This window comes from Nicotiana tabacum, chromosome 10, assembly GCF_000715075.1.
Source record: "Nicotiana tabacum cultivar K326 chromosome 10, ASM71507v2, whole genome shotgun sequence".
NCBI lineage: Eukaryota > Viridiplantae > Streptophyta > Magnoliopsida > Solanales > Solanaceae > Nicotiana > Nicotiana tabacum.
Genome location: NC_134089.1, coordinates 32386557 through 32391727, shown reverse-complemented (window position 1 = coordinate 32391727; position 5171 = coordinate 32386557).

Below are 5171 nucleotides of genomic sequence, written 5' to 3'. Positions count from 1 at the left end.
TTTTCTTTTCTTTTCTTCTTCTTTCTCTTCTTTTCTTTTCTTTCTTCTTTTTCTCTTTTTGTTGTTTTGTTGTTTTTTCTTTTCTTTTTCTTGTCTTTTTTTTTTCTTTTCTCATTCTTTTTTCCTCTCTCTCTTTTTATTCTTTTTCTTTTCTCTTTTTTCCTTATTTATCTTTCGCGCTTGTTTCTGAACTTTGCTACTGATTCCAAAAGAGGGGTATGAAATAAAAATAAGTAAGGCTCAAAAGGGTAACGAAGGATAAAGTGTTTAAATAGCAGAACAAAATGCCTCTTCATTCCAATCTCCAAAACATGCCAAGTGCAAATTACACAATTAAACAAACCAAGGAAAATATTTGTAACATCTTTTGATTGTACCAGACTTGACAACCATATCTACACATTCGCCTTCTACATCTGTTAACTAAAAGCACCATTGGACAACACCCTCACTCTCATTATCACGAACGACCCCTGTCAATTTGGGGCAAACTTGCCTTAGCTTCAACCTGATGCGGCAGGATGCGTTTCGACAGTATTTCTTTATGTTCTATCTGCCCCAGCATCGCAATTCGGGCTTGAAATGATCTCAAAATGCCTTTACTTATTTCCCTCAAATGTCCCTATCATCTTCAAAATTGTTTTATTGCTTCATGACTAAATTAACCTTTTAAGACCAGGCTGAGAATTACGCGTGCATGTCATGTCACTAGAGTTAACAGGAAAAGAACTATAAAAGGAAAAGAGAACTAAACAAAAATGACTAGAAATAACAGAAAACAGAAAATTGCATTAGACAGATGGTGAAAGGGTTTGAACAACAGAACAAACAGACTAAACTAGGGTTACAACCTTGGAACAAACCTAGACAACACTAAACGAGCTACTACGACTAAACAAACTAGGCAAAATAAAAGGATAGAAGGGTTTGAGTCACAAGATAATATCCGGATTACAACCTTGAAAATAACCCGGACAACAGAAATGACAACAAAATAAACCACCAAAACTCATCTCCGGCTGACCAAGAAATGGAGCGTCTTTCCAATTACCAAGCATGACATCTTAGCCACTGAGTTCCTCATCAATATTGCCAAGACCATTACCAACTTCAATATCATCAACTTCAGTCAACAAGTTCCCAAGAGGGTTCGCGTGCTCCCTGTCATTGTCATTGATCACAATTACCCCTTCTTGAATCATTCTTTCTATTTCCCTTTTCAAGGAACGACAATCTTCAATGCTATGCCCTTGGACATTAGAGTGGTACATGCATCGTACAGTAGGATCAAAGACTTTTGCATATGGGTCTGGAGTATAGCCGAGGAGCGGCTCAATCAGGCCATAATGCTTTAACTTTTCAAATAAGCTTGTGTAGGACTCCCCAATTGGCGTGAAACTATTTCTTTGCCTTTGTTCCCTTCCCTGCCCCTGTTTTCTTGGGTTGTTGGGTGCTCGAAAATGTTGTGAAGGCAAGAATGCATTATGCGGTGCTGGCGCTCGCCATAGGGAGTGACCTAGCGGTTGGGCAGATGACCAGACATTGTTCGGAGGATAATACTGAGGTGGATTATGTGGAGCTCGAGGATAGGTTTGGGGTTGGAGTTGAGGCTGGGTATATTGGTGAGGCATACCCTTTGGTCCATGTCGTGAATCTGAAACGACCATGGCAACATCATCGTGTTCCTTCTGACCCAGCGAGCTTCCTGTGTCGTTCTGAATTGCTTGTGTTGTGGCTTTTAAAGCAGAATAACTCATGCTCTTTCTAGACTTCAGCCCATCTTCTACCATTTCTCCCATTTTTACCACATCATTAAAAGACCTACCCACATCCGTGATCAAATGCCCAAAGTAAGTTGGTTCTTGAGCTTGAAGAAAGTACTCGACCATCTCTTTTTCTTCCATGGGAGGAATGACTCTAACAGCTTGCTCTCTCCATCTGAGCCCGTATTCCCTAAAGCTTTCATTAGGCTTCTTTTCCATCTTGGCGAGGGACATGCAATCTGGGACAATTTCTATATTGTACTGAAAGTGTCTGGCAAAGTCCTGAGCCATATCATCCCATGTGTACCACCTGCTAACATCTTGGCGGGCGTACCACTCCAGAGCTGCCCCACTCAGACTTTGACTGAAATACGCCATCAATAATTTGTCTTTCCCACCGACGCCTCTCATCTTACTGCAGTAGCTTCTCAAATGGTCCATGGGATCTCCATGCCCATCATATAAATCGAACTTTGGCATCTTAAACCCATCAAGCAGTTGGACGTCAGGAAACAAACACAAGTCTTTGTAAGACAAGCTCATCTGGCTCCCTATCCCTTGCATGTTTCTTAAAGACTGCTCTAAGATTTTCACTTTCCTGGATATCTCATCTTGCTCCACTGTGTTACCAGGCTTTTCAGTTTCACCAGGAGCCTCAAAATGAGGAGCGGGAGAGTATGAATCTGAGACTTTGAAAGTTGGTTCTCGAGCATAGCGTTGGGCATCAGGGACTTTGAACACAACCTCGTTAGAGGATCGAGGAAAAGTAGCTGGGGGAGGAGCTGCAAGAGCATGAGTGTCCAAAGGGGCGGGATATGAGGTGGTTTTGGCGGGTAGAGTGTGAAAATGTTGTGGGGTGATATCAGCAGTAGTGGGAATCTGGATTTGGGATAGTGGTGAGATAGTTGCAGGGTTTTCAGTGTAGTTAGCAGGGAATGAAGGTGGATGATGCCCCCTGATCCAAGACTGATACATTTCTGCCATATGCTGTTTCACCCTTTGGAACTCCTCTTTCAATTCAGACTCCGACTCCACAAACTCCCTTGATGGGTCAACAACTCTTGTGCCCAAGTTTTTGCTAGTCATGGCTACCTTGCCGTTTGGCCTTGTGTTGAATGGATGAGTTACCTTAAGAACCACAAACCAACCACCCTTCTTTTGTGAATATAACAAAATGAAGCTATCACGTTAGCGTTAGAGCATTTAATAGCAAAAATATCACATTGCATGCAATGCACCTAGCAACAATTAATGATTCTAGAATGATTTCGAGGGTCATAAAGTCACTTGGCATCATCCCAATTTGTCCATTTGAACCTTCTCTTTTCTTTTCTTTTCTCGCACTTCTTAGCTCGCTCATTTTCCTCTTTTTCTCTTTCTGATTATCGCTTTTTTCTTCCCTCTCATCCCATGATTTCATCTTTTTTTCTTCTTCTCTTTTGTTTTTCTTTTCTTTTTATTTCATTTCTTAATAATAATAAAAGAATGAGTCGATCGAACCCTTTGTAGGTTGTCTACGTATCATGACGCCACATGAATCAGATCTTTGCGTAGTTCTGGAAAATCGCGAACGAAGTAACAAACCAACATTTCCTTTTTCATTCTCTTCTTCTTTTTTCCCTTTTTACCTTAGTGACTAATCCGATGAGAAAAGAGAAATAAAAGAAGCAAATCTTTTTTTTGAATTTTCTAGACTGAATGCTCTATAACCTATTCTAAACTCAAGCTTAATGAGCACATATTTTTTCCCCTCTTTTTTTGAAACAAATACTCTATGGAAAATTATTAAGGAAAATCCTACAAGAGAAAAAATATTTTTTTGATTTTTTTTTCTTTTTTAAGAAGGAAATCTAAAGGATAGACCAAAGAAAAATATTTTGAATTTTCACTTGATATCTTGAAGAAAAGACTTCGAAACAAGAAATGAAAAAGATAAAAAAAACTGTTTTTGAATTTGAATTTTTGATTACCTAAGGAAGAAACTCTGAAAATAAACCAAAGAAAAAGTATTGTTGTTTTCTTTTTCTTATATGTACAATGTCCTAAAATAAAAGATTTTTTTTTCAAGTCATTTTTCATCAATTTCCCAAAGAAAAATCTCAACAGAAAATCTTTTTGGATTTTTGGATTTAATATCTTAAAAGAAAACTTTTAAAGGGGTACAAAAGAAAATTCTTTTTTTTTTTGAATTTTTGGTCTTAATATACTAAAGGCAACATAAAAAATATCCATTTTAAGTCCTAGATATTAATTGCCTAAAGGAAAAACAACCTCAAATTTTTTTCCATTTCTAGAATTAGTATTCTAAATAAAGGAAAATATAAAGAAGAAAATAATAATAACAAAGGACTTGACATTATTGTACAAAAGTAGAAAGTAAAAGACGACATACAATGAAGAACAGCCTCAGGACATAAAAATAAAACAAATCTCCTTAAGCAACTCCCGACTGAGCGATCCTGACTGGATGGTCACGGGGCGTCTGTCATGCTTAAACTCCGATAAATAAATCCACATCTGTATAAGAAAACTTAAACCAACATTATGTGAGATAAAAACATTCCTTATTAGACACATGGTTGACATGATTGAGGCTACTTTTGCAAAATGACTTATTTGGCCAAAAGGTGGCTAGAAGTGCAAAATTTGGCTATGACCCCGCGAAGCCAAGAACCTAAAATTTACTAGGAAGACCGGACCTTATGTGGATTGCCTACGTATCACGCCCCGAAAGACGAGAATCAGGTTTGCGTAGTTCGGGCAGATTGGATACAGGCGAGAATAAGATTTTTTTTCTTCTTTTTTTTTCGAAAAATGATGAAACTTGCAAAATCTTTTTTTTTTTTTTTTGATTTTCTGATTTTCGACAAGTGATGAAAAACTGCAATTTTTTTTTGGAATTTTCAAGCTCGCTTTATCTTCACACTTCACCCTCTTTTTTCTTTTTTTTTTTCATTTTCCCTCAACTATCATTGGTTCGCCAAATGACCCTTTTACCCTTGAAAATTGCAACATGTAGCACATTAGGATGTATCAGGATGTTCTTTTATTTTTTGGGGTGTCACACCTCCTTTTTGCGCACCCGCCCCCGAAGGGTTAAATGCGCGAGGGGAGTTTTTCCAATTTAAGTGACAATATTCGAAATGAGATTATTTATTTAATTCAGAGTCGCCACTTGGGAAAGATTTGGTTTTTGGTGTCCCAAGTCACCGGTTTATCTTGAATCCCAAATCGAGGAAATTTTCGACTTTTCCAAATGAAGTCTGCGAACCAGAAATTCTAAGTAAGGAATTCTGTTGACCCGAGGGAAGGTGTTAGGCACCCTCGAATCCCGTGGTTCTAGAACGGTCGCTTAAATTGTTATAATGGCTAAATATCTGATTTAAATACATGTCGTGACTTATGTGC